The sequence below is a fragment of the Rhinoraja longicauda genome, chromosome 4, assembly GCF_053455715.1.
Source record: "Rhinoraja longicauda isolate Sanriku21f chromosome 4, sRhiLon1.1, whole genome shotgun sequence".
In the NCBI taxonomy this organism is placed as follows: Eukaryota; Metazoa; Chordata; class Chondrichthyes; order Rajiformes; family Arhynchobatidae; genus Rhinoraja; species Rhinoraja longicauda.
In genome coordinates, this window is record NC_135956.1 from 42,531,544 (window position 1) to 42,554,483 (window position 22,940).

Here is a 22,940-nt window from a genome sequence, read left to right on the forward strand (position 1 = left end):
CAACTGATTATAACGTCTCAGACCACTATATCGTACGACAAAGTGTTAACCCAGAAAATATCTTACAGCAGGTATTAACCTACGCAACAGTACTTCTCAAGTAGACACAAAATGCTGGAGTAACTCAGCGGGACCGACATCTCTGGAGAGAAGGAATGGGTGACGTTTCGGGTCACTAGTTATAGAAATAGAATTAGGCCATTCGCCCCATCGAGTCCACTCCGCCATTCAATCATGGCTGATCTCTGCCTCCTAATCCCATTTTCCTGCCTTCTTCCTATAACCCTTGACACCCGTTCGAATCAAGAATTTGTCCATCTCTGCCAATCCACTGACTTGGCCTCCATGTGATGCCTGCTGTTATTCCAACATTTTGTGTATTTTTTATGCCTGGTTTAAACCAGTATCTGCAGTTCCTTCCTACACAGTATTTCTCAAATTGTAAGCCAGACAATATCCCGGCATTTATTAGCACAAGTATGAATGCAGGTGAAATTGTGCAGCAGGCATTCACATTCGGTGTATGCACAGAAGCGGTGACCTGACAGCAAAAAATAACAACTTTAAGACCCCACTGCAGGAAATGAACAACACAAGATCATGCAGCAGGAAATAACATCACACAGCAGAGGATTAGCAACACAACACACAAAAGGAGATGAACACCACACAGAAGGGCATGAACAACATTTGATCACACAACAGGAGGTGAACCACACAAGATCATACAGAAGGACGTGAATCACACAAGATCACACAGCAGGGATGAATAACAACAGGAGATGAACAAGAAGATAGACACACAAAGCTGGAGTCACTCAGTGGGCCAGGCAGCATGTCTGGAGAAAAGGATAGGTGACATTTCGGGTCAAGACACTTCTTCAGGGGATGAACAACACAAGACCACACAGCAGGAGGTGAACCACACAAGATCATACAGCACAAGATCATACAGCCGGAATGAACAACACAAGATCATACAGTAGTAGATACAGTAGGAGATGAACAACATAAGACCACACAACAGGAGGTGAACCACACAAGATCATACAGCAGTAGTTAACAGCACAAGATCATACAGTAGGAGATGAACAGCACAAGATCACATAGCAGGACATGAACAACACAGGATCACACAGCAGGGATGAACACCCAACGGGATGAACAACGCATCACACAGCAGGGGATGAAGAACACAAGATCACACAGTGGGAGATGAACAACAAGATCTTGATGCAGGAGATCAACATCACGCAGCAGATGAACACATCACACAACAAGAGACTAACAACACAGAATTACACAGCAGGAGAGGAACAACACATCACATTGCAGACAATAGGAATTGACCCACACAATATTGTTCAATAGGTATTGATCTGTCACACTATAGTCAAACATGATAAGAGTACCATACTGGCACGAATGGTATTGTACAGCTGCTACTGGCCCAACCCAGCGGAAGTGGCGGCGCCTAACGGCAGCGGCTCGCTAGCAGTCTGTTCGTCTTTTTTCCTTTTTTTTTGTTGTGTGTCGGTGTTGGGATGGTTTTTATATATTTTTTTGGTTGTGTATGTGTGGGAGGGGGTGGTGGTGTGGGGGGGGAACTTTTCTCTTCCTCACGGCGCGGGGTGCAGCTCGGCTGCGGGGCCTAACATCGCCCGGTGCGGCTTGGCCGCTGGACTTTACATCGCCCGGTGCGGCTTGGCCGCTGGACTTAACAGTGCCCGGTGCAGCTCGGCCGCGGGACTTAACATCGCCCGGTGCGGCTCGGCCACGGGACTTTACATCGCTGGTGCGGCTCGACTGCGGGACTTAACATCGCCCGGTGCAGCTCGGCTGCGGGACTTAACATCGCCCGGTGCGGCTCGGCTGCGGGTCTTTTCATCGCTGGTGCGGCTCGACTGCGGGACTTAACATCGCCCGGTGCGGCTCGACCACGGGACTTAACATCGCCCGGTGCGGCTCGGCCACGGGACTTAACATCGCTGGTGCGGCTCGACCACGGGACTTTACATCGCCCGTTGCGGCTCGGCCACGGGACTTAGCTGCGCAAGGCTTGGTCGCGGGCCTTTCATCGCCCGGTTCGGCCGCGGGACGTTTCAGCGCCCGGTGCGGGGACTGTGCGGGTCGGTCGGGGACGAGCTGTCTGTCCGTGGGCGTGGGGAAGAGAGTGGAAGTTTTGTTGCCTCCATCACAGTGAGGGGGTGTTTGGAGTCACTGTGATGGACGTTTGTGTTGGGGTTATGTGTCTTGTGTTCTTTTTTTCTATGACTGCTATGTAGTTTCGTTCGGTACTTCGGTGCCGAACGACAAATAAAGCTCTGTTATACCTGTTATACCTGTTATACAGCAGAGATTGAGCAGAGCAGACACTGTACTGTGTACTCATAGAAACAGAGAAAAAGAGGTGCAGGAGTAGGCCATTCGGCCCTTCGGGCCAGCACTGCCATTCAATATGATCATGGTTGATCAGTGAATTGGCCTCCACTGCTTTCTGTGGCAGAGAATCCCATAGATTAACAACTCTGGATGAAAAGGTTTTTCCTCATTTCAGTCATAAATGGCCTACCCTATATTTTTAAACTGACCCCTGGTTCTGGACTCCTCCAACATCAGGAACATTTTTCCTGCATCTAGCTTGTCCAATCCTTTAAGAATTTTATATGTTTCTATAAGATCCCCTCTCATACTTCTGAATTCCAGTGAATACAAGCCTAATCGACCTATTCGTTCATCATATGTCAGTCCCGCCATCCCAGGAATTAACCTGGTGAACCTAAGCTGTACTCCCTCAATAGCAATAATGTCCTTCCTCAAATTAGGAGACCAGAATTGCACACAATACTCCAGGTGTGGTCTCATCAGGGCCCTGTACAACTGCAGTAGGACCTCCTTGCTCCTAAACTCAAATCCTCTCGCAATGAAAGCCAAAATGCCATTAATTTTCTTCACTGCCTGCTGTTCCTGCATTCTTACTATCAGTGACTGATGTACAAGCACACCCGGGTCTCGTTGCACCTCCCCTTTTCCTAATCTGACACCATTCAGATAATAATCTGCCTTCCTGTTCTTGCCACCAAAGTGGATAACCTCACATTTATCCACATTATACTGCATCTGCCCACTCACCCAAACGATCCAAGTCACCCTGCAGCCTCATAGCATCCTCCTCGCAGCTCACACCCAGCTTTATGTCATCTGCAAATTTGGAGATGTTACATTTAATTCCCTTGTCTAAATCATTAATATATATTGTAAATAACGGGTCCCACCACTGAGCCTTGCGGCACCCTACTGGCTAACATTCTGAAAAGGGCCCGTTAATTCCTACTCTTTGCTACCTTACTGCCAACCAGTTCCCTATCCATGTCAATACCCTACCCTCAATACCATGTGCTCTAATTTTGCACACTCATCTCTTGTGTGGGCCCTTGTCAAAGGCTTTTTAAAAGTACTGTCCCTTATCCATTCTACTTGTTACATCCTCAAAAGATTCCAGTAGATTAGTCAAGCATGATTTGCCCTTCGTAAATCCATGCTGACTTTGACCGATCCTGTCATTGCTTTCCAAATGCGCAACTATTACGTCTTTAATAATCGACTCAAGCATCTTCCCCACTACCGATGTCAGGCTAACTGGTCTATAATTCCCTGTTTTCTCTCTTTCCCTCCTTTCTTAAAAAGTGGGATTACATTAACTGCCCTTCAGTCCACAGGAACTGATCCAGAGCCTATAGAACATTGGAAAACGATCACCAATGCATCCACGATTTATAGGGCCACCTCATTGAGTACTCTGGGATGCAGACCATCAGACCCTGGGGAGTTATCTGCCTTATGTCCCAACAGTTTACCTAACCCCATTTTCTGACATGTGGATTCCCTTCAGTTCCTCCCTTCCACTAGATTCTCGTATTTATATCCCCCAGTATTTCTGGGAGATTGTTTTCCTGAGTGAAGACAGAACCAATGTACTTGTTTAACTGGTCTGCCATTTCCTTGTTTCCCATTATAAATTCACCTGTTTCTGACTCTAAGGGACCTACATTTGTCTTCACTAATCTTTTCTTCTTCACATATCTATAGAAACTTTTACAGTCAGTTTTTATATTCCCCACAAGCTTTCTTTCATGCTTTATTTCCCCCCTCTTAACTAACCCCTTTGTCCTCCTCTGTTGAATTCTAAAATTCTCCCCGTCCTCCTGTTTGTTGCTTCATCTGGCCAATTTATATGCCTCTTCCATGGATTTAACACTATCCCTAATTTCCTTCGTTAGCCATGGTTGAGCCACCTTCCCTTTTTCATTTTTACGCCAGACAGGGATGAACAATTGTTGTAATTCATCCATGTGATCTTTAAATCTTTGCCATTGCATATCCACCGTTAACCCTTTGAGTATCACTCAAAGTAACTCAGCGGGTCAGGCAGCATCTCAGGAGAAAATGAATGGGTGACGTTTCGGGTCGAGACCCTTCTTCAGACATGCACACTCGTTAACCCTTTGAGTATCATTTGCCAGTCTATCCAAGCCAATTCCCGTCTCATGCCATCAAAGTTATATTGAGTTCATTAAATCAAAGTTATGTAAGATTGAGGATAATCAAAAGAGATTTTATGTATATTGAGGAGAAAAGGGTAACTGGTTACTGAGGGGTCTATTCTCTCTCTAGATCCCCTTTTCCCTTAATACAGTATACTCCATTTTAAAGAACCCATTCAGCTACAGTGAAAGTACATTACCACGATGGAAAGGAGGATAGGAAATTGAATAATATTTCCTTACAACATAAGACATTTGGCTCACTGAGTCTATGCTCGCTTGTAGAACAATCCCAGTGAGCTCTCTGTAATCTAATTCTTTCACATCTGTCCATTAAAAAAATCTCCATGATTCTCCTCCCATCCACCTACACAAGAGATAATGAAACTTACAGATTACCCACCTGCATTAACTTACCAATGATATGTCTTTCATAGATATAAGAGAAATAAGAGAACCTGAGGGAAATTCATGAGGTCATAGAATTTACGAAACTTCAAACAGACAAACAGCGGAGGTCAGGATTGAACCTGGTTTATTGGAGCTGGAAGGCAGCACCACTATCTGCTATGATGTCTTGAAAGCAAAAATTCCATGGATCACCAAAAACATGGAGAGGAAGACAGAATAGAAACAAGAACCTGTGACAGATGCCAGGTTATTCACATAATTGAGAACTAGGCTAATTGCAGAAAGTTCAAAGAGGAAGTAAGAAAGGGAAAAGACAGCTAAACAGCAAAAAAAGACTGGGGACAAACAATTTAGCAGGAAAAGGGAAGAGACCAAAATGGAAATCAGTGTAAGTGGCAAAGGGCATGCTGAAATATTAAATGCCCACTTAACATAAATGCCTACTTAACCAAGGAAAAAGATGGTGTTGGAGTCTCATTGAGGCAAGGTGTAGTGGAGATATTGGTTGGGCTAAACGATACCCAAGGAATCAATCCCACCACATTATTGAGTGGTTGCATGGCAGGCGAAGTCACGCCCTCTGACCCGCGCTGTTGCCATGCAACGCCGTCTGGAGGGCACGCCGTGCACTGCAGACAAGCACTCTCTAGGGCAGGGAGGCATCAAGACATCATGGCAGATAGTGGTGCTGCCTTCCAGCTCCAATAAACCAGGTTCAATCCTGACCTCCACTGTTTGTCTGTTTGAAGTTTTGTAAATTCTATGACCTCATGAATTTCCCTCAGGTTCTCTTATTTCTCTTATATCTATGAAAGACATATCATTGGTAAGTTAATGCAGGTGGGTAATCTGTAAGTTTCATTATCTCTTGTGTAGGTGGATGGGAGGAGAATCATGGACAATTTTTTAATGGACAGGTGTGAAAGAATTAGATTCCCAACCTTCATCTCGTTTACCCCAGGCAACTTTTCAAAAGTAAGGTTAACCCCACCCTGTTTTGTTCAGTAATTTGAGTTTGCACTTCTACCATAATAAAGCAACTGACAAAGGGGAAATTTTAAAATACTGTTTTTAACATTATTATTTTAAGTTCAAATAACAATAGGGCTTTCAGTGCAGTGGGCCCAGCTGGTCTTCTCCCATCAGCGCGTCTCCGGCTCCCTCCCGGCGCTCCGAGTGTCGACACCTCTCCCTGTGCCTCCAGGCTCGGCACCCCTGCTCCGCGCCTCACTTCCTGGGGCTCTTTGCCCCCTTGCCGCTCCTGCTGGCCCTCCAGCCCTTCTCCCCACTTGCCCTCTCCATCACCCAGGGACCGCTTCCACTTGGCTGGCACTCAACACCTCAAGGCTGTGGCCGCCGAGCAGAGCCGTGGCCTGGTCCTCCGCCTATTGCCTCAGCTCCCAGCACTCGACCCAGCTCTCGCTGCTGCTCATCCTCTGCTGCTGATCGGCTTCTCCCCTCCTCCTCTTTGGGCTTGATACTCCGCTCCTCGCCTTCCACCACCTCCTCCTCCAAGGCTGTCGAGCGCGGCTCCCTGGGCCCTTCGCCCTCAGGTCCCAGCCTGTCGCCAACCTCCAGCGCTCGCTGCTTCTGATCCTGCAGATCTCCAGGCCCCTCGGCTCAGGTTCTTCCCACTGCTCCTTTCCCAGCTCGCTCAACTCTGTCCTATCCTCCTCCTGCTCCTCCTCGTCTTCTCCCCCCGCCGGCCGGTCGGTGGCCCCCTGCTTCTCGGCCTTGCTCTCCTGCCTCCCTTCCCGGCGCGTTTCCCCTTCTCCCGCCGGCTGGCCAGACGTCTTCTCAGCTGCTTCTTGCGTCCGCAGGCGTGGCCGCCCTTCTCATGGTTCCTCTTCCTCCGTCAGATCCTCCAGCTTCTTGCTCATTTTTTACAGCAAAGGTAAGAATGTATGTGTCGCATGTGTTACTCATGTATGCTGGAAGCTGCCATGTCCTCCAGGTGGCTTAAGCGACTCCGTGCATCACGCACTTTGACCTTACGACCTTATGTGCTTTCACCTAATTAGTAGCAGTTAATGTTTCCCCCTCACTTTCCCATAGAAGGTTCTGACCTGCTACACTATTCTCCAATTTTAAATAAAAGTGTACAACAATAATGACAATTCTCACCATTATATGCCATAGAATATCAACACACAAAAGAAAGATTGAAACTCTTGTTTAAGATACCAAAGATAGATTGATGATTTATTTCAACATCATAAAATATTTACAAAATTTATGGTTCAAATTTGAAAAAGATTGAGAGGTGTTTTAACGGATGCTTGAAAACATAATAAAATAAGATCGAGTAACAGTTGCTTTGGCATTTAATAAAATCAAGGCTGATTTTCTACTTCATTTTATGTGAACTCAAAAGTCAATAATTTATGCAATAAGGTAATTTAGCAGTTTTTATACTTTTTTTCAGGTGAAATGGCTGGGAGGAAAAAGGAGATTCAAATTGAGGTATGGATTCTTTTAATTTAAATACAATTCTAAAATCTTGGTAAGGGAAGGAACATAGAGATAATCCAGAAAATTATAGGCCGGTGAGCCTCACATCAGTGGTAGGGAAGCTATTTGAGGGGAATCATTGGGATGGGACTTTCTCACATTTGGAAGAAAAGGTGCTAATTAGGGGCAGTAAATATGGCTTTGTCCACAGCAGGGTATGTTTTACTAACGGTTGAGTTTTTTGAAGAAGTGATGAAGGTAATTAGTGCAGATAGAGTAGCAGATACTGTCTACGTGGATTTTAATAAGCCATTTGATAAAATCCCTCATGGTAGGCTGATTCACTAGGCTGATTAAGATATATGGGATTCACAGTGATCTGGTAGTTTGGATTCAGAAGTGGCTTAGCCATAGAAGTCAGAGCATAGAATGAAAAGGTGAAAGGGTGTTACTTTGGCTGGAAATCATTGACCAGTGATGTTCCACAGGGATCCGTGCTGGACATCTGTTGTTTGTGATATATCTTTGTATATGTATGTATATATATATAGAGAGAGAGAGAGAGTGAGATAGTGAGGAAGGCTGTCAAAGAATACAGCTGCATATAGATCAGTTAGATCAGTTACAGATATGGAAGGAGAAATGGCAGATGGAGTTTAATCCAAGCAAGTGTGAGGTGTTGCACTAGGGAGGTTGAATTAGGGGGAAAGTCTATAGTTAATGGCAAGACCATTATCAACATTGATGAACAGGTAGATCTTGGGGTCCAACTCCATAGCTCTCTGATAGTGGCAACCAAAGGAGATAGTGATAAAGGCATAAGGTATGCCTTTGGTTAGGCCACATTTGGAGTATTCTCTGTTGTTCTGTTTGCCCTATTACAGGAAGGGTGTGGAGGCTTTGAAGAGGGTGCAAATGAAGTTTGCCAGAGTGCTGCATGGATTAAAGTGTATTACCCATAAGGAGAGGTTGCACAAACTTGGATTATTTTCTCTGGAGCAATAGAGCTTGACGGGAGATATGATGGAAGTATATAAAATGATTAGTGGCATTGATAGGGGAGAGAGTCAGAACCTATTCCCAGGGTAGAAATATCGAAGACAAAGCATTGTCAGAGGGGGAAAGCTTAAAGGAGATGTGCAGAGAGTGGTGGGTGCCTACAACATGCTACCAGGGGTGGCGGTGGAAGCAAATACAATGTTGATGTTTAAGAGGCTTTTAGATAGGCACATGGATATGCAATAAATAGAGGGATATTGATCACACGGAGGTAGAGAACATTAGATTAACTTGACATCATGTTCGGCACAGTCATTGTTGCTGCAGCTCCTGTTCCTGTGCTGTACTGTTCTATGTTCTATATTCTAATAATTTTAAACAATGTTATTTCTCCCTATCAGACGCCATTACACAATGAAACAGAATGGGATGAAATGTTTGAATCTAAAGGCTTATCAGGTGTGAATGCATCTTAATTTTAGGTGAAATTTTCTACCCTTAGTTGTTTAAATATGATTATCTTTATATTCACTTTTATTCAGTTCATTTTACCTACAGTGCAAGACCATTCCCTGAAAATATCTTACATAGATTATATTTTATGATTGCATGAAGTAAGGAATCCTATACTGTAAGGCAAATGTAACTTTTGCAGTGGAACCGCTCCACCAGACCGTTAGCTTGCGGATGATATAAAGCCTGACGTCCAAACTTAAGAACACATTCTTCCCCAATGTTATCTGACTCCTGAACCAATCACCTCTTTCAAATTCTATTTCTACAAGTTCTGTTCCATACTCTTACCCTTAACTTTTCCTCATTCAGTTATTATTTTATAGTACTTTAATATTCTTTTGCACAATTTGGATATTGCAGTGCAGTCCTGAACCATTCAGCTGTTTTGCCCTTGTTGTATTTATCATTACTCTTTGTGTACTGCTAACTCTGTGAGCTTCATGTGAATAAAGAATTTCATTGTAGCATCATGGTGTATATGGCCATAAACTAATCTAAGTTAGATTGGTGGGAGATGCTGCTAGACACATCCTGACAAATGAATCGCATACCGATCATCCTTCTCTTCACACTGCAGCATCCTGTTCAATTAATCATCCAAATTGATAAGGTGCTTCTGACTGTGTGCATTCTCATTTTTTAAATAATATCTATTGTGGAACCTACTGGATTGCCTTTTAATAGAATTAATGCAAGTATAAATTCTCTCATCTGCCAAGCTTAATAAATTCTACAATGTTCACTGAACAAGACTTGTGCTTTACAAATTTCTCGGATTAGATCTTATTTCTTCCAATTTGTAGGAAGGAACCACAGATGCTAGTTTAAACTGTAGCTACAAAATGCTGGAGTAACTCTCCAATGGGTGACGTTTCGGGTCAAGATCCTTCTTTAAACTGAAAGTCCCCGCAAAAGGAAACAAGAGATATACAGTAGATGATGATGTAAAGAGATAAAGAACAAATGAATGAAAGAAATGCAAACAAATAACCATGATAAAGGAAACGGGCTATTGTTAGCTGTTTGCTAGGTGAGATCAAAAATCTGGTCTGACTTGGGTGGGAGAGGGATGGAGAGAAAGAGAATGTAGGGGTTATTTGAAGTTAGAAAAATCAATAATCATACCCCTGGGTTTTAAGCTGCCCAAGCGAAATATGAGACGCTATTCCTCCAATTTGCATTTAACCTCACTCTAACAACGGAGGAGGCCTAAGACAGAAAGGTCAGTGTGGGAATGGGAAGGGGAATTAATGTGTTTAACAACCGGGAGATCAGGTAAGTCCAGGCGTACTACATATAACATATAACATATAACAACTACAGCATGGAAACAGGCCTGTCCGGCCCTACCAGTCCACGCCGACCATTCTCCCTGACCTAGTCTCATCTACCTGCACTCAGACCATAACCCTCCAATCCCCTCCTATCCATATACCTATCCAATTTACTCTTAAATAATAAAATCGAGCCAGCCTCCACCACTTCCACCGGAAGCCCATTCCATACAGCCACAACCCTCTGAGTAAAGAAGTTCCCCCTCATGTTACCCCTAAACCTTTGTCCCTCAATTCTGAAGCTATGTCCCCTTGTTGGAATCTTCCCCACTCTCAAAGGGAAAAGCCTACCCACGTCAACTCTGTCCGTCCCTCTCAAAATTTTAAAAACCTCTATCAAGTCCCCCCTCAACCTTCTACGCTCCAAAGAATAAAGACCCAACCTGTTCAACCTCTCTCTGTAGCCTAAGTGCTGAAACCCAGGCAACATTCTAGTAAATCTCCTCTGTACCCTCTCCATTTTGTCGACATCCTTCCTATAATTTGGCGACCAGAACTGCACACCATACTCCAGATTTGGCCTCACCAATGCCCTGTACAATTTCAACATTACATCCCAACTTCTATACTCGATGCTCTGATTTATAAAGGCAAGCATACCAAACACCTTCTTCACCACCCTATCCACATGAGATTCCACCTTCAGGGAACAATGCACAGTTATTCCCAGATCCCTCTGTTCCACTGCATTCCTCAATTCCCTACCATTTACCCTGTACGTCCTATTTTGATTTGTCCTACCAAAATGCAGCACCTCACACTTATCAGCATTAAACTCCATCTGCCATCTTTCAGCCCACCCTTCCAAAAGGCCCAAGTCTCTCTGTAGACTTTGAAAACAAGGGACAGTTCAGATACAACCGGTTGTCATTTGGACCAGCACCGGCGCTGCCCATCTTCCAGAAACTGGTCGACAATCTGGTTCCCGGAATTCCGTATGTAGCCGCCTACCTGGATGACATCATTGTCACCGGCCAGACAGAGGAAGAACACCTGCAGAACCTAAATCAGGTCCTCACGGTACTGAACAACTATGGCATGAAGTTGCGCATGGACAAGTGCGCATTCTTCTGAAAACAGGTCACATATCTCGGACATGTGATCTCGGCAAGTGGTCTGAAGCCATCGGAAGAAAGAGGGGACGCAATTGTGAAATTGCTGACGCCCGAAAATGTGAAGACGCTTGAAAGCTTCATTGGCAAGGTGAACTACTATGGCAAGTTCACTCACTATCAACTACTCCACCTATCTTAGTATCATCTGCATATTTACTAATCCAATTTGCCACACCATCATCCAGATCATTAATGTAAATGACAAACAACAGTGGACCCAACACAGATCCTTGGGGCACTCCACTAGACACTGGCCTCCAACCTGACATACAATTGTCAACCGTTACCCTCTGGTATCTCCCATTCAGCCATTGTTGAATCCATCTTGCAACCTCACTATTAATACCCAACGATTTAACCTTCTTAATCAACCTTCCATGTGGAACCTTGTCAAATGCCTTACTGAAGTCCATATAGACAACATCCACAGCCTTGCCCTTATCAATTTCCCTGGTAACCTCTTCAAAAAATTCAAGAAGATTAGTCAAACATGACCTTCCAGGCACAAATCCATGTTGACTGTTTCTAATCAGGCCTTGATTATCCAAATAATTATATATATTGTCCCTAAGTATCTTTTCCATTAATTTTCCCACCACAGACGTCAAACTAATAGGTCTATAATTGCTAGGTTTACTTTTAGAACCTTTTTTAAACACAAGGCACAACATGCGCAATGCGCCAATCTTCCGGCACCATCCCTGTTTCTAATGACGTTTGAAATATTTCCGTCATAGCCCCTGCTATTTCTGCACTAACTTCCCTCAATGTCCTAGGGAATATCCTATCAGGACCTGGAGACTTATCCACTTTTATATTCTTCAAAAGTGTCCGTACCTCCTCTTCTTTAATCCTCCTAATTTCCATCACTACTCTACTTGTTTCGCTTACCTCACATAATTCAATATCCTTCTCCTCGGTAAATACCGAAGAAAAGAAATTGTTTAATATCTCCCCCATTTCTTCCGGCTCAGCACATAGCTGTCCACTCTGACTCTCTAATGGACCAATTTTATCCCTCACTATCCTTTTGCTATTGACATATCTGTAGAACCCCTTGGGGTTTACTTTTACATTACTTGCCAAAGCAGCCTCATATCTTTTTTTCGCTTTTCTAATTTCCTTTTTAAGATTCCTTTTACATTCTTTATATTCCTCAAGAACCTCATTTACTCCCTGCTGCTTATATTTATTGTATATCTCCCTCTTTTTCCGAACCAAGTGTCCAATTTCCCTGGAAAACCATGGCTCTTTCAAATTATTATTCTTTCCTTTCCACCGAACAGGGACATAAATACTCTGTACTCTCAAAATTTCACCTTTAACGAAAATGTTCAACAAAACAATCGCCCACTCCATGTTTGGTCTCGTTGATGTATAAGAGTCCACATCTTGAACAACGGATACAATAGATGAGGTTGGAGGAGGTGCAAATGAACCTCTGCCTAACATGAAAGGACTGACGGGGTCCCCAGACAGAGTCGAGGGAAGACGTATAGGGATGAATATTGATTTCTCTAATTTCAAGTAACGTCTGCATTCCCTCTCCCTCCATCCCTCCCCCACCCAAGTCACACTAGATTTTCGTTCTCGCCTAGTAAACAGTTAACAATGGCCTGTTTCCTTTATCATTGTTACTTTTTTGCATTTCTTTCATTCATTTGTTCTTTATCTCTCTAATTCATCATCTATATCTATTTCCCTTTGTGGGGACTTTCAGTCTGAAGAAGGATCTCGACCCGAAATGTCACACATTCCTTCCCCCCAGAGATGTTGCCTGTCCCGCTGAGTTACTGTGGTACTTTGTGTCTATCTTTATTCCAAACCTCCGTTCTCCTTATCCTTAATAATAATTTTCCCCACAATTGACATTTGACAAAAACCTATAATTTCATAATTTATTCCTCTTCTTCTTACAAATATTGGAGTAATATTTGCAATGTATAGATCCATGAAATGATTCAACAAAAAGGCCGAAGGACGGAAACTCATGATCAATTTTTTTTTCTCATTACATTTCTCTTTGATATTATTCATAAACTGCAAAAGGATGGAAACTCATGATTAACATATTTTCTATAGGACCAGACAATATCCCAGCTGCATGAGAAAAAATATTAATCGTGAGTTTCCATCCATTTGCAGTTTATGAATCGTTTCATGGATCTATACACTGTAAATTTTACTCCAATATTTGTAAGAATAGAAATAAATTAAGAAATTATAGGTTTTTGTCAAATGTCAATTGTGGGGGAAATTACTATTAGGGACAAAGAGACTGAGGATTGGAATAAATAAGATGGATACAAAATGCTACAGTAACTCAGCGAGTGGAAATCACTGTGGGCTGATTATTTGTCTAATCTTTATTATATTATTCTCTTAATATCCATTTACATAAGATTGAATAGAAATTTGGCATGGGAACAGATAACTCAGACCATCAGTCCATCCCAACTTGTATGCATTGCACAAGATTACCTGAGATAAATTTTCTATTTCCTCTTCTCCATACGTTTGTCTAACAACCCCTTAAATGCATCTGCACTATGAACCATTTCCCATTACTTTTCTTGTAACTTGAAGGAATATATATATTCATTGCACATTATGTATCATTTCCTAAAATGCCACACATTGCCTATCTATTGATATGCTCAATCCACCACAGCCAATCTATCCCGCATATCCACTCCACTTGTATATGTAACCAGATGGCCTGGTATATATATTTCTTTATCATTACTATCAAAGTAGAGGATCAATTCTGGTTCAATGAGATGTGCAGAAGCCCATGTCAGGAACAGCAGCTAAATATGATAATGTGCCAACCTCGTGAAACTGCAAACCAAGACTGCATGCATGCTAAAAGGAAAAAAGAGAATGCACTTATACAGAGCTCAGTGACCTCACAGATGGAAGCTTTGCAGGCCTAAGACAGTGAATTGTAATGGTGAATTAAACTGCTGACAGAAAGAGGCAGATCTAAGAATATCCTCATTCTCAACTCTGGCCGGGTACAGTATATGAGTATTACAGATACGACTGAACAATGTGCAACCACATTCAAGCAGAGATGCCATATATTTAAATTTGTTTTGACTTCATCCTGCCGTCTCCACCATAACAGATGCTAGTCTTCAGGTTTTGGTAGAGGTCTCAGAATGAAGCCAAAATGAATTAACGTAAAGAGAGTGATATGCCAGTCCACGAGGTTACACGTAAGATGGTGTGCCTGTGAGGAGAAGATGGGCTGTGATAGATTGGGCATATTAATGGATATATCAGCTAGTCTTTAGCCAATGTCCTTGTGATATTAAGTAACACACAGACACTAGTTACAGCAAAGCCTATAGGACCAGACAATATCCTAGCTGCAATACTGAAGATTTGCACTTAAAATCTCACTGTACCTTTAGCCAACCTGTTCCAGCATAGTTACCTTAGCAGCACCTACTCTACCTAAGGATGTGAAAAAATGGCAGTGGTATTGCCTGTTCACAAAAAAAGATAGGACATCTATTAATCTGATGCTGGTTGCATCACAACTTTGTTTGACAACATGAATGCCCAGGAGTGAAGAAGACTGCAAAAAGTGGTGAACACTGCCCAGTACATCGCGGGTTTGGACCTCCCCACTATCGAAGGGATTTACAAGAGTCGCTACCTCAAGAAGGCAGCCAGCATCATCATAGACCCACACCCTGGCCACACACTGATTTCACCCTTTCCATTGGGAAGAAGGCCAATAGATCGGTGGATGACGCACTCAACCTAGGCCTGCACTTCATCCTCCAGCACCAAGACCGCAAGGAGACCTATGCAAGAATTTTGTTTGTGGACTTTAGCTCTGCATTTAAAACCATTGTGCCAGAGTTACTACACTCCAAACTCTCCCAGTTGACTGCCTGAACCCCTCTGTCAGAGGATCATCAACTTCCTGACAGACAGGAAGCAGCAAGTGAGGCTGGGAAAGCACATCTCGGACCCACACACTCTCAGCCTAGGAGCACCACAAGGCTGCGTAATCTCCCCTCCTTTACTCTCTACACCAACGACTACACCTCCACAGACTCCTCTGTCAAGCTTCCCAAGTTTGCGGATGACACAACCCTGATTGGACATCAAGGATGGGGAGGAATCTGCCTACAGATGGGAAGTGACACAACTGGCGTCCTGGTGCCATCTGTGGAGTAATTTAAGTTCCTTGGAACCATCATCACCAAGGACCTTAAATGGGAGGCCACATCGACTCCACAGTCAAAAAGGTCCAACAGAGGATGTGCTTCCTGCGGCAGCTGAAGAAACACAATCTGACACAGGCAATGATGGTCCACTTCTATACTGCCATCGTTGAGTCTGTCCTCACCTTCCCCATCATAGTCTGGTTTGGCTCAGCCACCAAGCACAACATCCAGAGGCTGCAACAAATCATTCAATCAGCTGAGAAGGTTGTTGGCTGCAATCTTCCCCCCATTGACGAACTGTACACTGCAAGGGCCAGGAAGCAAGTGGGCAAGATCATCTCTGACCCCTCTCACCCTGGCCACAAACTCTTTGAAATACTTGGAAGGCGACTCCGGACTGTCAAAGCAGCCACAGCCAGACATAAAAACAGCTTTTTTCCACACGTAGTAGCTCTACTCAATAACCAAAAGTCTCTAGTCTCTTTCTGCTCTGGTTTATTTCACTCGCGTGTTTAAACCATAATGTTGTATTCTTAATGTTTAAATGTTTTATGCTTTATTCTTAATTGTTCACTGTATGTTCGTGTTGTTACTTGCGAGCGGAGCACCAAGGCACATTCCTTGTATGTATACATACTTGGCCAATAAACTTATTCAAGATGGTACAGGAGCCTGAAAACTGTAATGTCTAGGTTCAGGAACAGCTTCTTTCCTACAGCCATCAGACTATTAAACACTATAACCTCCAATAAGCTCTGAACAACATAGACTTTGGTATATCGGTTTTGTCTTTTGGCACAATTATTGTTTGTTTGTATTTTATGTGAACATGTGTGTAGATGTATGTATATGATTTTTTTTTTCTCATTTAGCATATTGTTTATAGAGTACTATGTTTGCATATTCTATTGTGCTGCTGCATGTAAGAATTTCAATGTTCTTTCTGGGACAGATGACAATAAAACACTTGACTCTTGACTCTTGTTGCCCAATCAGTCTACTCCCAATTATCAGCAAAGTGATGGGAGCTGCATTTGGCTGTGTTGTCAAACAGCACCTACCAAAAATCTGATCACAGATCCAGCCTTAGTTTAAAAATGAATCAAAGAGCTAGGGTGAGAATGACTTCTCATGACATCAACACAACTTTTTACTGAATGTAGCATCAAGAAGGCTTGATAAATGTGAAGTCAATTTGCAACATTATCAATATGTCTACCATAACCTATTCATTTACTTAAAGATTATTATTTTAAAAATCATTAGAAGATACGATAAATGAGCTGGTACACTCTTGTTTTTATAACAGTTGCTTTGATTTATTATAGCTATTTTACATTGTGGATTATATCTTATAATATATAAAAATAGATTATAAAGACCATTCATCTTCATTTTACCATATATTTTAATAGTTTCACCTTTTAAATATCCAAGTATGTAGTTCTGTAAGTAAATTACTGAAACTAATGCACAATATTTCAGTTGTGGATGTTCATCAAAAATGGTGTGGACCGTGTAAAGCAATCATAAGTGTGTTCAGAAAATTGAAAATGGAATATGGGGATGAGCTGTTACATTTTCACACAGTAAGTATTTTTAAACCCCATTAAATCATTTTGGAAAATGTTCCATTCAAAGCAGAAATTAGTTCGTTTTATCTCCTAGGTTCAAGCCAACATTATTCCCTTACTACAAGGATTTGAAGGAAAGTGTGAACCTGCCTTCTTGTTTATTGTGGTGAGTTAAAAATGTTTTGGATTTATGATTTTTTTTAATAAAGTCAAGGCGAACGTTTATAAAACACAGGCTCAGCCATAAATGGAACGTGGTATCCAGTTAAGGTGGCTCTATTAGGAAAAATCTATTGGCTCAAGAGAACGTGCAGAAGAAATTTCTCAAAAGATTCCAAGAATTAGTTCTGTTGAGCTATGATTATTTTCCTTGGAACAGAGGAGGTTGCAAAGCGATTTGATAGGTATATCTAAAATGTGAAGGGCATAAACATAACAGAAATAGAGAAAAACCTTTCTGTGGAAGGATCAATAGCCACGAGGCAGAGAATGAGCTGAACGACAAAAAAAAACACAGAAGTAATATGAAGGAAAACATCTTAGACAGCAAACAAGTGGGGTCTTGAACACACAGGTGTAGTGAAGACAGATTTAATTGTAATATTCAGAAATTGATTAAGTATCTGAAAGAAAAGTGAGTGGTTCTGGTTGGCTGGATCTTACATATAGCTGGTGAATCACAAAAAGATGAATGGGCTCTTTCTGTAACAACCATTCTGTGAAATTTGAAATTATTTTTCTCCTTTCTCAGGCTGGTCAAATCGTGGATTATGTGAAAGGTGTCAATGCACCAATTATTAATAACAAAATCGTTACATTAATGGAGATGGAGACTAAATTTTATGAGAAGGGAGAAGAACGTCAAGAGGAAAGTATCATTAGCAACCTTTTATAGTTACAAAGAAACTTTTGTTTCCCCAAAGTATTTGTTGAATGTTTTGATATCAAATTGAGTTGCATTCAGAAAACTCTAATGAGTGCACTTATTTTACAAGATCAAGCTTTTAGCATTTATAACCTAATATTTAGTTGCTGCAGAAATTTAAATTTAATTAGGCACTCTCATGTGTATAGAAATTCAATTATATAATACTCATATGGAATGAAAAAATTGTGAATTGTCACAACAATAATTTCCAGGGAATCCTATCAGTCTGGTTATTTAACTTAATTTCTAGTATGCGTTACCGTTTTGCCTCTCTGATACAAATTCCATGTTGGTAAGCACATGATGATGTTATTTCACGTGTGACATTCCTTTACAAATGTAGAATGGGAATTGGACCCGCTTGTTCTGGGAGTGTCTATTCTTGGGGCTTTCCTGAATTTTTTTTTATCCTATCAGTAGATCCTTTGGACCCCCTCAGTGGCACTATGAACGACCCCGCACTGCCATCTTCCAAACTTTAGCCTGCTATCCTGACCCGAATATTGTTCAAGTCCCAGGCACCAATTTGTCTACCCTCTAATTACAACCACTAATTCCATTCGTCCCTGATATTCTGTTGCTCACCCAAGCCCCTCACTCCACCAAATGAATATCATAAATACAGGTCTGATCTTGATTCCAATGTTACCTCTGCTCCCAACAAAATATTAAATGCTACCAACAATCTGCTGGAGGAACTCCATGGATTGGACAGCATCTGTGGGGAGAAAAGAATTGTTGAGGTTTTGGTTCAAATCCTACATCAGTCTGGAAGCAGGATTTCAGCCCAACACATTAATGATTTCCTTCTCCCCAGATATGCTGCTCAACCTGCTGAGTTCCTCCAACAGATTGTGCACCTTATCCTAGCATCAGCAATCTCTTGCGCCCACATAGTAAATACTGTTCTGAATCCAGGCATTACCATCTTACCTTTTCTCTACAGTAAATCCATTGCCTGTTGTGTTCTTGATCTCTCCCTTGGTCCAGGTGGAATTTGATTGGTGTGATGAGTCGCAGCAACAAAGATTATTTTGAAAATATATTTGAAACATATAAGAGGTTCTATGTTGGCATGGTTAACAATAAGAGTGAATAGCCATAAAGGGGTCACTTTCAAATTGGCAACATTTATTGAGTGATATGTCACAAGGATCACAATTTATTCAAATGACAGTTAAACGCACTTAAAGTCTGGTAGCTAAATTTGTTGATGTAACAAAAATAAATAAGAAAGTAAACTGCAAAGAGGAAATGAGGCTACAAGGGGATATAGATAGTGAATGTGCAAATATTTGGCAAATGGAGTTTAATATGGCAAAATATGAAATTATTTATTTTGCCACATTATCAAAATGAGAAGAGATTATTGAGTTCTCAGGTACAGAGGGATCCATGTATCATAATAAATGATTCCCAGAAGTAGTCTTCTGGGAATCATTTATTATGATACATGGATCCCTCTGTAGCTACTGTAAGTAATTAGGTAAGCTAACAAAATGTTACCATTTATTGCAAGGGAAATTCAATGCAAAAATAGGGAAACAAATAAAACTGCATATGTTGGGACCTGAAAAAACAACAGAAATGGTGGGAGAACTCAGCACACAAGTTGCATCTGAGGAAACAGAAAACAATTAAGGGTATTTGGTCTTTGAAGTTAAGAAATGGTATAAATACATTCGACACAGTCCAGTGAAGATTTACTAAACTAATACTTGGAATGGGAATGATTTATTTTGAGGTGAGGTTGGATAGTGTATAGATCGGATAAGTCTTGACAGTGTGGAGGGACCAAGTTCCTACTCCTGCTCTGAATACATATGTTTTCAAATTCGCTCCCAAATGCTGGATTCCAATAAGTATTTCCTTCCATCACCACCTGTGCTCCTCCACAACTCTCACTTTCCAACCTTAGACAAAACCCCTCATGGCTGCTGAAATATCCTCCCCCGGTCACACACACAAACCCTACCAGAGAAAGGAATACACAACAACATATTTTTAGTTCTGAAATGTGCAATTCCCAATCACTTGTATTTGAGCCTTTGAGTCTTGACTGCAAATTTTTAGCAGAGGATCAATGACCAAACTGGTCATTGAAATAGCTCTTTTATTTCTGCATATCATCGTGCTATTAGTAAACCCTCAACATAGGCCTGCTGGTATCATATATACTTAAGAAGGTAGAAATCAAATAGTCGTATCAGCAGGATAACATTAACAAAATATCTGAAATGAAAATTAAGATTAAGATCTGTTTTACATCCTTAGATCGAAATAGTTCAATTATATGATGTGGAAGATGAAATAGAAGATTTTTTGCAATTGGCAACATCCAAACATGCTGGTGAGTAAATTTGATGTAATAAAATATACCTCTTCAAAGCAATGATAAAAGACCCAAAGATAGATATAACATGGAGATAGCCTCTTAAGTCTACTTGGTCTTTGCTGGCCATCAAGCACCCATTTTTGTAGTAATCATACCCTAACCCACATTATGCTCCCCAAAATCTCAACTGCCTCTAGATTCTACCCTCATCTACACACCTGGGACAAACTGCGCTGACCATCTGGAATTTTTTGAGGATGTAACTAGGAAAATTGAATGGGGAGAGCCGGTGGATGTGGTGTACCTCAACTTTCAGAAAGCTTTCGACAAGGTCCCACATAGGAGATTAGTGGGCAAAATTAGAACACATGGTATTGGGGGTAGGGTAGTGACATGGATAGAAAATTGGTTGACAGACAGAAAGCAAAGAGTGGGGATAAATGAGTCCCTTTCAGAATGGCAGGCAGCAGTTATTTTCTTATACTAGTGACTAGTGGGGTACCGCAAGGCTCGGTGCTGGGACCGCAGCTATTTACAATATATATTAATGACTTGGATGAAGGGATTAAAAGTACCATTAACAAATTTGCAGATGATACAAAGCTGGGTGGTAGTGTGAACAGTGAGGAAGATGCTATGAGGTTGCAGGGTGACTTGGACAGGTTGTGTGAGTGGGCGGATGCATGGCAGATGCAGTTTAATGTGGATAAGTGTGAGGGTATCCACTTTGGTGGTAAGAATAGGAAGGCAGATTATTATCTGGGTGTCAAGTTAGGAAAAGGGGATGTACAACGAGATCTGGGTGTCCTAGTGCATCAGTCACTGAAAGGAAGCATGCAGGTACAGCAGGCAGTGAAGAAAGCCAATGGAATGTTGGCCTTCATAACAAGAGGAGTTGAAGGCCAACATTTTCAACAAAGAGAAGCAAAGAGGTCCTTCTGCAGTTGTACAGGGCCCTAGTGAGACTGCACCTGGATTACTGTGCAGTTTTGGTCTCCAAATTTGAGGAAGGATATTCTTGCTATGGAGGGCGTGCAGCGTAGGTTTACTAGGTTAATTCCCGGAATGGCGGGAGTGTCGTATGTTGAAAGACTGGAGCGACTAGGCTTGTATACACTGGAATTTAGGATGAGAGAGGATCTTGTCGACACATATAAGATTATTAAGGGGTTGGACACGTTAGAGGCAGGAAACATGTTCCCAATGTTGGGGGAGTCGAGAACCAGGGGCCACAGTTTAAGAATAAGGGGTAGGCCATTTAGAACGGAGATGAGGAAAAACGTTTTCAGTCAGAGAGTTGTAAATCTGTGGAATTCTCTGCCTCAGAAGGCAGTGGAGGCCAATTCTCTGCATGCATTCAAGAGAGAGCTAGGTAGAGCTCTTAAGGATAGCGGAACGGGGTACTGATTGAGAATGATCAGCCATGATCACATTGAATGACGGTGCTGGCTTTCTAGCGAGCGGAATGGCCTACTCCTGCACCTATTGTCTATTGTTTATTGTCTCTACCCTATCAACTCACACATTTTAGCGTATGAGGAAAAGCACATGAGCATTGGGAGAATGTGCAAACTTCAGGATTGAAGTCATGAAGCAGTAGCTCTACTGCTGCAACACTGTATAGCCCTTTACCCCAACAATTTTCAAAAATTTCAGTCCTATTATGGCAGGTCTATAACAATTTTACTCACTTGCCATTTTCCCATATTTCACGATCCCCTTCTTGAGCAAACTTATTGATAATCAAAACTCATCCATTCTACGTTTAGTCTTTGGTCTCTAGGGAAAGCAGATTACAACATTATTATTAGGCAAGGGTGGGGGAGAGTAAATTGGCAGCAACTATTGTTGGATAAGTCCACATCACATATGTGGGAGTTGTTCAACGACCAGTTGATCAGAGTTTAGTTATGGCATGTTCCAGAAAGGAGAAGGGATTACAATGACATGCTAAGGAAATCTTGGATGACTAGTGAAAATTGTAAATTTGGCCAAAAAGGAACAGGGAGCAGAAGTAAGGTTTCGGAAAATGAAATCAGACAGGGCCATTAAAGACTATAAAATAAGCAGGAATGAACTCAAGCAATGGAATTAGAAGGGTCAAAAGGGCCTGTAGCAAGTCAGATTAAAGAAAATCCCAAAGCTTTTTATATGCACCTAGAAACAAGAGGAGAAATGATTGAATTGATGCCTGGAGTCGGAAAGTGTAGCCGATATTCTAAACGTAATTTGCATTTGTATTCACCAAGGAGATGGATGAGGTGGATAATGATATCAATGTGGGTGTACTATTTTGCTTGAGCAGTTTGAAATCAAGAAGAGTTGGTGTTCAGTCTTATGAATAGCATAAAATGGATGAATCCTCCGAGCCTGATGGTATATATTCCCAGGTTATTGACGAGGCAAGAGAGGAAATTACATAGGCATTGAAGAAAATCTTTGAATACTCTCTCACCAGAGATGAGACCCCACAAGACTGGACAGTAGCCAATGTTGTTCCTTTGTTTAAAATGGGAAGTGGAGATAATCCAGGAAATTATAAATCA